The sequence below is a fragment of the Chrysochloris asiatica genome, unplaced genomic scaffold (genome assembly GCF_000296735.1).
Source record: "Chrysochloris asiatica unplaced genomic scaffold, ChrAsi1.0 scaffold00211, whole genome shotgun sequence".
Lineage (NCBI taxonomy): Eukaryota > Metazoa > Chordata > Mammalia > Afrosoricida > Chrysochloridae > Chrysochloris > Chrysochloris asiatica.
The window spans coordinates 2,348,248-2,360,887 of NW_006408729.1; positions in this window are offsets into that span (position 1 = coordinate 2,348,248).

Below are 12,640 nucleotides of genomic sequence, written 5' to 3' on the forward strand. Positions count from 1 at the left end.
GGGAAAGGATACAATCCTGGCACATTCCTTTCCTGATTTTAAAACATTCACTGTCCCCTTGTTCTGTTCAAATGACTGCCTCTTGTTCTATGTACAGGTTCCACATGAGCATAATGAAGTGTTCTGGAATACCCATTCTTTGCAATGTTATCCACAGTGTGTTATTATCCACACATTGAATGCCTTTGCATAGTTAATACAACACAAATAAACATCTTCTGGTATTTTCTGTAGTCTGTCAAGATCAATTTGACGTCAGCAATGAAATCCCCTATTATAAATCCTCTTCTGAATCTGGCTTGAATTTCTAGCAGCTCCCTGTAGATGTACTGCTGCAACCACTTTTGAACTATCTGCAACAAAATTTTGCTAGCCTGTGACATTAGTGATATTATTTGATAATTTTCACATTCTGTAATTTGATAATTTACACATTCTTTCCTGTCTTTTTAATGACTTTTGCGTTCTTCATGTATGATATCATTGATGGTATCTCACAACTCATCTGCTCTTCAGTCTTTGGTGCTCAATGAGTCAAATCTGTTTTGAGATGGCCTCTAAATTAAGGTGGGATATGCTTCAGCTTTTATGGACTTGTTTCAATTTTCTTCAGCTTCAACATGAACTTGGATATGAGCAATTCATGGTCTGTTCAGTAGTCAGTCTCTGGCCTTGTTTTGCTTGATGATATTGATCAATTCCAACATCTCTTACCACATATGTAGTCAATTTGATTATTGCATATTCCATTTGGCAAGGTTCACATATATTGTTACCATATCTATTATTGAAAAATGTATTTGCAGTAAAAAAGTAATTGGAATTGCAGTCTTCTGTAATAAAATCTATAGATTAATTTCTATTGCTAAAGCCATGTTTTCCAATTATTGATTCTTCCTCTTTGTTTCTGAGTTTCATATTTCAATCACCAGTATTTATCAATAAATGTTGATCACGTATTTGACCAATTTCAGACAGAAGAAGATGGAATTTTTCCATAACTTCATCATTGGCTTTGGTCATTGGTGCATATATTTGAGCAATAGTTGTACTAACTGGTCTTTCTTTTAGGTACATAGCTCTTACCTGATCACAGACAGTACTGTACTTCAAGAAAAATTTTGAAATTTTTTTTGACCACGAATGAGACACTATTCCTTTTGAATTTGTCTTTCCCAGCATAGTAAACCATATGGTTGTTTGATTCAAAATGGCTAATACTTGTCCAATATCAGTACATTTATGCCTAGGATATCAATCTTTATGCATCCCATTCTATTTTTGATATCTTCCAATTTTCCTATATTCATATTTTGTACATTCTGAATATTAATATATGTTTGTAGCTGTTTCTTCTTATTTTGAGTCATGAAATTGGGCAGCAAAACCATTTTACTTTGAGGCAAAATACTACTTTCTGAATATCTGCATTATAGAGTGGATAAACTTTTGAAATCCATCATGCATGCTTCATTTTCTGTAGCTTAGAATTTCATTTAGGATTAATATTTCTTTGTCACATTTTTTCTAGTAAAACTGAACAATTCTGAGAATGACAACTCTAGTATTTTCAGTGTTTTACTGTCAGCCAGTGTTCAGAAGAAATGTGTGAGTAGAGACATTCCCCAAAACTGTTAAATGACCACCTTTTATATTTAAGATAAATGTGCTTCTAATAAAGTATGGCTTTAAGTAACTTTACATTTGATTTTAAAAACTAGTAATATACCTCCAGGGATTTCTATTATGATTAACCTAGCAGTAGTCATTGACCTCTCTATTCTGCCTCTTATCAATAGAGAAAGACTCCCAGTGAAATGAATTCATATAGTAGTTGCAACAATGGGCTCAAACATTAACGATTTTTAAGGTGGTACAGTACCTAGCAGTGTTTTGTTCTGCTGTATATAGGATTACTTAGAGTTGCATGGAGACTAAAAATAATAACAACATACACATATCTAGAAATCTTTCTTAGCACAGGTTTATAAGCATTCATCAAATTATGACCTGCTTTCTTTCAAAAAGGGTTTGGCATATCGGTGTCTCCATATGATAATCACTAGACTGCACACCACAAGGTCTGCAGTCTGAGGCCTCGACGTGTTCTGGGATGAAGATGAGGCTTTCTGCCCCCACAAAGATACAAAAGCCTTGGAAACCCTATACAGGGTCGCTGTTAGTCAGAATCGAGTTGATGGCATTTAACAACAACTACAGCAGGCACAGTATAAGAAGATAAAAATCAAAGAAAAATTTGGAGAAAAGAAATTTAAAATGATAAGTGTTATGGACTGAATTGTCCCTCCCCAAAATACGTGTTGAAATCCTAACTCATATACCTATAGATGTGATCCTGGTTAGAAATATGGTTTTCTTTTCTAGGTTTTGGAGTTTCTGGATGATGCAGATAGTTAAATACTCAACTACTAACTAAAAATTGATGATTGAATCTACTCTTACGATCCTTGAAAGAAAGGCCTGACAACTTATTTCTGAAAGACCTCAGCCTTGAAAACCCTAGGGAGTGAAGTTATATTCCTCATACATGAGGTCAGTATGAGTCAAAATGGCAACCAGAAAAATTGTTATGTTAATGAGTTCATAATGAGGTTAATAGGGTAGGTTATAACCTTATTTGTAACTTTTGAATTATAAATAAAAGAAGAATAGACATGTAAGTGCACATAGTGGGGAGAGGAAGATAGAAAATGAAAACAGATGCATCTACAAGTCCAAAACTCTAAGGATTGCTTGCAATTGCCAAAATAGACAGTAAAGTACCTCCTCCCTAGAGTCAGACTCTCAGTCCAGACTTCTAGCCTCCTGACTCATGAAACAATAAATTTATGTTGTCTAGAAACACTCACTTATTTTTTGTTTTTGTTGTTGTTGCAGCCATAGTAGGTGACTAAGACATGAATTTTGAAATTTGTGTATGAATGCCTAAACTTTATTTGTTGTTCATAAGCTGGGGAATATCTGATCTTGCAGTTAGACAAGAGTTCAAAGGTGAGGTACAAAGTGTAATGACTCTTCTAACAGCAGATACATGGGCATATGCTGGGCAAATTTTGGATTGGCTAGAGGGTAACTTTTTTCTTCTCCCTTATTTGGGATTAAGGGAAATTTTAGAGTGGGTGAGCAGGCAAGTTCTGATTGACTAGTTTAGTTGTTCATTCTTGTAGTCAATTGATTGACTTGAATTTCAGTTCCTAGGAATGTTAGGCATTTTTCAGAAATAGAAATTTAGGTTTACTGATATTTGACTCAGCAAAAGTAACTTCATTTTGTTGTTGTTAAGTAGCCTTGAGTTGGTTATGACTCATAGAGTGACTCTTCATACAGATTCTGAGGCTGGAACAGAAAACCTCATCTTTCGCTTGTAGAATGACTGATGAGCTCTAACTATCAATCTTGTGGTTTGCAGTCCCGTGCTTATCCTACAGAGCTTGCTTTAATCACATTAATAGACCATGAGCTAAAGTCAAAGAGAAAGTTAATAATACACAGAATTGTTATGTCATGAGGTGCTACACAATTCTTAAAAGGAGCTACATAAGAGGAGGCTTCAAAAGTGTCATGGAACATGGAATTTAAAGATAATGGAAGGGAGACAGCAAGATGGTAGACTAGGCAGAAAGGCTATAAAGATCCTCTATGACAAAGATACAGGAAACCAAATGAAACAGATGCAGATGATAGTCCTGGAACCTTGAACTTCAGATGCAGGGATAGAGAAGTGGATTGAAAAAAGAAAGGCGACTAGTGATCTGTGCCATTCAGCCAGGCACAGTGTGATCATGCTGAACTTTTGTGGGCAGCTTTGATGGCACAGAGTAGTAGGTGGTGCAGAAATATACCACTTATTGGTGGAGAGAAAAATGAAAAATTTTCTTTTGCATCCCATATTACCCTGGTGAAAAGAGGTGTGGCTGGCCTCCACCTGTGTACATTCCCAGGAAAGCTCCAGCTCTCCAGACAGTTGGAGCCACATCAAAGGAGTGGGAAACAAACAGCACTAACCTCAATACCTAGAATCAGGTATGGCCTGTTGTAGATCTGCAGAGCTGGTTCTGGACAATCTTGGACTAGCAGGACCTCTCACCCTCAGCTGCCCTCTGGTTTGGAAATACCCTGATACCCTAACTGCATTGTGGTCTGCATGAATTGATTCTGGATAGGATACCCATAACAAACAAGATATAGCCATGCAGGTACTCCATCAAGGGTTGAGAGTGTTACTGTTTCATCCCTTGCCCACCCACATGTGAGGTCCTTGGCTGGCAGGACACCCTAGAGTTTTCTCTTCTCTAGGTCTGGCACATGCACAGGCTTTTTATTTTCATTGTTTTTGTTAGTTTATTCTTTCTTCCTCCTTTTCTTTTCCTGTGCTTTTTATCCTTTCTATTTCCACTTTTATTTTTATTTTTTCTGCTTCTCTTTCCCAACTTCTTCTGCTTCTTTCTTCTTTTTCTGCTTTGTTTTTCTACTTCTGGTCTCTTTCCCTTTTATTCATTTCTCTCCTTAATTGCGTTTAGATATTTTTCATTCTTTTTGTTTTATTTTTTTGTTTTTTATATTTTCCTCTCCTGTTTTTTTGTCTTTGTATTCTTTTTTTCCCCCTTTAACCTGTTGCCTGCTTTTCACTTCTTTACTATTTTCTTTCTTTCACTTGCTTCCTTGATTGTTTTCCTTGTTTCTTGTGCATGTCTTTTCTTACCTCACCTAACAGGGGATAGCAATGGTGTCCATACAGCCATGATACAGCTGTACCATCTACAGTCCAACTCACTGGGCAAGAACCAATACAAACTTTTATACACTGGATCAATGACAGCAATCAACATCAGCCAAACCTATCCTAAACGGAACTGCACAAACAGCAAGCAAAACAGTGCATGAGCTCACTCCATAACCAGGAGGCAGTTGGTGAATGCCTAAGAATTCACCAACATAAAAGAACCAACTTTTTATAACTAAAAAAATACTATAATATCTTGGAAGCAGTAGACAATTTCCATTCACATGAAGAAACAATTTAGAGTGGCTCAAACAAGTGACCAAGAGACAAAACTAGAAAACATTTTGAGGAAAAAAAGAGATTGGAATTATCTGAAAAAGAACTCAAGAGAATGATATTTAGGTGTCTGCAAATGAATGGCAGAAAACAAGGTTTTAAAAAAAGGAAGAATTCAGGAAAACACTATAGGAATAAACAAAGCAAATAGATGAAAGTTTGGAGACAATACAAAATCTGCAAATAGAAATCCAAAGGATGAATACTAAGATTTCAGAAATGGACAATACATTGAAAGGGCAAAGGATTAGATTTGAATCAATGGAATCCAGGAATTAGTAAACTTGAAGATAAATCTCTCAATACTACTAAGTTAGAACAATCAGAAAACAGAATGAAAAATTCTGAAGAAAGACTAAAATTCATGTGGGACAACATGAAAAGGAAAAACTTATGGATGACTGGAATTCTAGAACAAGAAGAAACCAAGAAAAACACAGAAAAGATAGTTGAAGAATTGATAAAAGAAAACTCCCATAACAACATGAAAGATGAGAAGACAAACCTACAAAAAGCTGAACAAACCTCAAACTAGCTAGACCCCAAAAGAAAATCTCTGAGAGATATCATAATCAAATTCTCCAAAATTAGAATCAATGAAAGAATCCTGGAGCAGCTCAGAAAAAAGTGAAAAGTTACCTACAAAGGAGAATCAATAGGATTAAGCTCTAATTTCTCAGCAGAAATCATGCAAGCAAGAAGGCAATGAGGAGACATATATAAAACTCTGAAAAGAAAAAAAAAAAAAATTGCCAACCAAGAATCATATACCCAGTAAAACTATCCCTCAAATATGACAGCAAAATTAAAATATTTCCAGATAAACATAAATAAAAAGGATATGTAATAACCTGGCCAACGTTACCAACCAACCAACAAACAAACAACAAAACAAAAAACAAAAAACAATAAATGGAGTTATTTGAACTAAGAACCAACAACAGCATACAGCAACCTGAGACTGACATATACAGCAGCACCACCCAGAATTCAATCCAGTATAGAAGTATCCAAATTAAGACAAACCTGCAAGACTGAGAATACAGAACCAGAAATATCAATTTCTGAAGAAGGCAACTACAAATCAAAAAGAGGGAAAAGTGTAGTTATTGATCTCCCAAATGGCAAGGAAATCAAACATATTTCAAGATAAAACTGACTGTTTTAAATTGGGGAAGAAATGGCAGTATCAATGGGTTCAAGTGTGGCAATAATTGTGAGGTTGGTCCAAGACCAGGCAGTGTTTCGTTCTATTGTACATATGGTCGCTATGAGTTGGTACCAACTTGATGGCACCTAACAACAACAAAAACCTCAAAGAAAATTAATGTACCATCACATAAAATCAAGAAAAGGGAAAACCATGAAGATTTAGTAAGGATTACAACAACAGCAATGAAGAACTTGATAAGAAAATGCACAAAAAGTGAACTCAGTAAAGTAAATTATATGGAACAAAGAAACCAGCAGTACCACACACACACACACACAAACCCCCACAGTAAAATGAGAGCAATTAATTCATACCGATTGATAATTACACTGAATATCAATGGAGTAAATGTACCAGTCAAGAGACAGAGAGTAGCAGATGGACAGGAAAACAAGATCCTTCAATATGCTGTCTACAAGTGACACACCTTACACACAAAGGCAAAAATAGGTTAAAAATCAAAGTATGGAAAAAATATATCTAGTTAACACCAATTATAAAATGAGCATAAGTGACAATATTAATTTCTGGAAAAAAAAAAAAGAGAGAGAGAGAGAGACTTTAAGGCAAAAACCAGCATAAGAGACAAAGAAGGACATTATCTCATTATTAAAGGGTCAATTGAACAAGAAGATGCAACCATAATAAATATCTATGCTAACAATCACAGAACCTCAAAAACGTATATTAAACTCTAATAAGAACTGAAAAAAAAAGACAGCTCTACAAATATAGTTGTTAAGTGCCAATGATTTGGTTCCAACTCATAGTGACCCTGTATAGGGTTTCCAGGGAGCAGCTGGTAAGTTTGAACCACTGACCTTGCAGCAAACTATATTTTCAGATCACAATGTTATAAAATTTGAAATCAATAACAGGGAGATCAAGGGGGAAATAATCATGGATAAGATGATTTAAAATGTCAACATTATCATGAAGTAATCTATAGGTATGGAGTCCTGGTGTGGTGTTGTGGGTTAATGCGCCAGATTGCAAAGCCATTTGAACTGCAAGGTTGGCTATTCAAGCTCACCAGGCACTCCTAGGAAACTCTATCCAGGGTCACTATGGGTCAGAAATGACTCGATGGCACTTAACAACAACAACAACAATCTATAGGTATAATGCAATCCCAACCCACATTCCAATGTTAATCATTAAACAGATGGAAAAACTGATCACTAACTTTATATGGAAAGGAGAGAGACCTTGGATAAGCAAAACATTACTTAAGAAGAACAAAGTCAGAAGTCTCTCATTCCCTGATTTCAAAATCTGCTACACAGACAAGTGGGCAAAGCACAGTCTGGTACTCATAGTAGCATAATAGAAGATACATAGATCAGTGAAACAGAATTGAGAACCCAAAGTAAATCCATCCACATACAGTGAGCTGAAATTTGACAAAGGGCCAAACATATTACATGAGGAAGAGATAGTCTCTTGAACAAATGGTACTGACAAAACTGAAGATCAATTTTCATAAAAATGAAACAATTCCCGTATCTCACACCATATACAAAAACAAATTCAGTGTAAATAAAAAATATAAATGTAAGAACTAGGACTATAAAAACCATCAATGAAAAAATAGGGACAAAATTAGGGCCTCTGATACATGCATAAATACACTGTCAAACATAACCAAAAACACAAATAGTAGAAGACAAAATAGATAACTGAGGCCTCCTAAAAATTAGACACCTCTATACAAGGAGTCCTTGTATGGCACCATGAGTTAATGCACTGGACTGCAAGGTCAGTTTAAATCACAAGATCTGTTGTTCAAGCTCACCAGCCACGCCATGGAAACCCTATGCAGTGCCACTATGGGTTGGAATCAACTCGATGGCACTTAAAAGCAACAACAACAATATACAACAAAAGATTTTGCCAAAATGGTTAAAAAGAGAGCCCACAGACTGAAATTTTTTTCCCCATCACATATCAGACAAAAGACTCATCTCTAAAATTTATAGAAAACAACAATGTCTTTATAAGAAAAAGACAAACAACCCAATTGATAAATGGACACAGGACATGAACAGACACTTCACCAAGGAAAACATTCAGGCAGCCAGCAAACATGAAGAAATCTTCATAATCATTAGTCATTAGAGAGATGCAAATCAAAACAACAATGATATATCATCTCATCCCAGCATTAATAGCAAAGTTGAAAAAACAGAAAAAAACAAATACTGGTGAGAGTATGGAAAGACTAACCCTCTTACATTGCCGGTTGGACTGTAAAATAGTTCAACAATTGTGGAAAATGGTGTGTCACTTCCTCAAAATATTGGAAATAGAAATACTGTATGATCCAGGAATCCCTCTACTTCATATATATGTACAAGAAATAAGAGCTAGGGCATGAGTAGATATATGTATGCCAATGTTAATCACAGAACTATTCACAAGAGTGAAAAGATGGAGACAGCCTATAAACCCATCAATGAAAGAATGGATGAACAAAAACAGGTGCACCCAGTATGGAATACAATGCAACAATGAAGAATAGCAATGAATCTGTGAGACACCTCATAACATGGATGAACCTGGAGGACATTATGCTAAGTGAAATTATTCAATCACAAAATGCCAAGTATTGTATGAGATTGGTATTGTAAAGATTCAACAAATGGTTTTCATATAAAACAAACACCTTTCTTTGATGGTTACCAACTGGTTGGAGGGAAATAAGAGTAATTCTCTTTCTAAAGGGTAGACACATGTTAACTCTTCAATATACTACAGTAGAGAGATTGGTATAAGAATGATGAAGACAGGTGAAGACAGAGGATGGTATGCAATAGCTAAAAGGGATAAAGGTAAACAGTGTTATATACACAACCTTGGAACAACAGTGTTCTGTGGGTCAATACATGCACAGATACGCAGTCTGAATGCAAATGGAAGAAAGAGTGGATGTATACCACAAATATGTAAGTGTTTTAAAGAGAATATTTGTATGTGGGTATTTACCTTTTGCTGCACACCAATGAATGCGGTGGAACATACAGTAGGTAAAATGATGAAAACTTCTTAGATATTATTAAACATTTTAAGGCAATGAGTTGCTGGTTCTGGGGGCTGAGGGCCATAGTCTCAGGGGACAGCATAGTCGGTTGGCATTACATAGTCCACAAAGGCAATATTCTATATCCTGCTTTGGTGAGTACCATCTGGGATCTCAAAAGCTCATGAGCAGGTGTCTAAAGTGCAGTTATTAGTCTCTTAATGTGCAGAAGGAAGAAGCGTGATGAGAATTGAAGAGACTTCGAATCAGTACAGTGGACAATGGAACATATGAGCATTAGTTTCTATGACTCTGAGACTAGAAGAAGTAGGTGGTGCCAAGCTACCATACCATCTGCTTTGAAAAAGGATAACATTAGAAGGACCCAGACAGAGTTGGAGAAAATGTGGAACAAAATTGTAAATTATTAAAATAAATAAATAAATAAATAAATAAAGACTGAGCATATTGGTCAAAAACTGAAGGAGCCTGAGACTATGATCCTCACTCACCCCTCAGGTCTGGAAAGAACTCATCCTTGTGGTCTCATAGTCTGTCAAGAAGTAGATAGGTATATAAAGGAAACAACACTATGTTCATCATGTAATGGTCAATCATTCAAAATAAAAATGGCAACATTTTGCTAAGGACAAAATTGAGAAGGGATGGGAAGGAGGGTGAAATGGAAGTAGGAAGCACAGGGAGGGAATGGGGTAACTTACTGCATGGAGGGGATTGCAATCAATGAGATGAAACAAAGTGCCTGATTTGTTGAATGTAAAGCTGAAGATGTTATCTGTACACCTTCACTCAATTCATAATAAAATGTTTAGAAAAAGATTGTGGAATTTTTACACAAACTTTGTGAAGCCCCTTCATACTTAATTTCAAACTTTTTATTGCAAAAAGGACAGCATGATGAACTCTAGAAACTGTCTATAATAGCAATAAAATAACAACAATAAGAAGAAACATATAGATAACTCTGAAGAAGTCAATAATTCTAACTATATAAGATTTATGGAAAAATTCTTCCATGGACATTTAAGAATAAGACAGAGAATCATAGAATGTATGATATTATCAAGAACAGCCTTAAAATCAAAATAATTAGTTAAGTGGCTGTCTCTAATAGTGTTTTTTCAATGTAAGTTGAGAGTGCAATGTAGCAAACACAAAACGCAGTACAAGTAGTTAACTTTCTTAAATTGTATATTGAGCCAAGGAAGAAAACATAGACTGCTTATAGACTAGGTGGACTCTCTATCTTTTAATAAGTCTTCCATGAATATTGTTTTATGCATCTAAATTTTTCCCATTCATACAATCTTTTTAAGATAATTTTATATTTACAGAAGGGTTGTAAGATCAAACAGAATGAGAGTTCTCATATACCCTTCACTCTGTTTCCCTTAATGTTACTGTGAGCTTCTGCTAACAGTAGTTGAATTGCTTTCATCTCTTGGTGACTGTGTTTATAATAAAATGAAACTTTGCTTGGTCCTGTGCCACTGTCACGATCATTGGCATGTTTGAGTCCATTGTTGCACTACTGTATCAGTCTATTTCACTGAGGGCTCATTTTTGCTGACCCTTTACCAAACTTTATGTCTTTCCCTCTAATGTTAATACCTTACATAACCTTGACACATTTATTAAAACTGAGGAATTAATATTAGGGTAACACTATTAGCCAAGCTCCAGATTTTATTGGAATTCCACCAGTTCCTCCACAGATGTCCTTTCTTTGTTTCAGGGTCCAATCCAGATTCACACATTACATTTAGTCATCATGTCTCCTTAATCTCTTTTGGTCTGTATTAGTTTCTTAGCTTCTTCTTGCTTATCATGACCTGGACATTTTTGAAAAATACTGGCCTGGTATTTTGTGTCAGATATTTTATTTGTAAAATCTGTTGGGATGAGCAACCATGGCCTGTGGGCTAGAGAAAGGGTTGACAAACTACAGCCTCCCTGTTGTCTGCTTTTGCACCAACCACAGCTAAGAATGACTGTTACATTTTTAGCAACTGGAAACAATCAAAAGAATAATATTTCAGAATGCAATAAAATTATTTCATGATATGTGAAAATTATTGTGAAATACAAAACCAATGTCCATAAATAAAATTAGTTTAGAAACACAGTCATGTTCATTAGTTTATTTATAGTCTAAGTTCTATAACATCAGCCTTGAGAAGTTGCAACTGAGATGGTGGAACAATAATTTCTTCTAGAAGGATCAGTACGAGGCTGGTTCCTATGAGATGGAGGTTAAAGACATCCCAAATGCCTGACTTTCTTAAAGTGCTATATATACTACTTCATAATCCCTGACTTCAGCTGATACTCTTCTCCTTAGTATTCTCCCCCATGCCCCAGGGTTCCACAATCTACTGCAACATCTCACAGAGTTTATGGGGTATCAAGGAAATGCTTACACATTTATGTAGGCTGGCAAGTCCCAAATGTGCAGCTCAGATGTCAGTCTGGAGGATTCTTCCCACTCATAGAGAATCAGGCTGTTGGCTCACAAGCCAAAGAAAACTGGCAAATTGGGTCAGACTGCTAGCTCAGGTCTCAAAAACTGGAAGTCAGATGGGGGCAAACTTGATTAGTCAAACAAAGAATTGAACAGTCCACTCCCATCAACAAGATTGCTCATTTTATGTCAGTAGGATGTCAAAATTGACCAAACCCATTGTTATAGTTCCAAGTTTTTACAATTCCAATCAACTCTGTTAACAATCACTTACAACAGAACCATATAATCTATCAGCATCTTCCCCCAGCCCCACCTTCTCTTACCCAGACCCATCAGAAAAAAGAAATTTGGTAGGAGTTACAAAGACACGATGTTGTTAAATGCCTTCAGGTCAGTTCTGACTCATAGATACCCTGCATAGGGTATATCATCCAAGGAACAAATGCTGGTTTAAACTGCCAACGTTGCTGTTAGCAGTCCAGGGCTTAGCCTACAGCACCATAACAGGACTCCAAAGATATGACTATTGTTGCTGTTAAGTGCTATTGAATAGGTTCCAAATCATAGCAACCCTGTATAGGGTTTCCAAGGAGCAGCTGGTGAGCTTGAACTGCCGACCTTGTGATTCAAGTTAACCCTGAAGTCCAGTGCATTAACTTGCAGCACCATACCAGAACTCCAAAGACATGACTAGAGGAGACATATTAAATAATTTACTGCACTTCAAACAGTATGACCAGCAAGGTCTGAAATATTTCTTCTCTGGTTCTGCACAGAGAAATTTTGCTAACCTCTGAGGTATACTGAAGACTTGGATGTTACTATCATTCAAAAGTCAAGCCA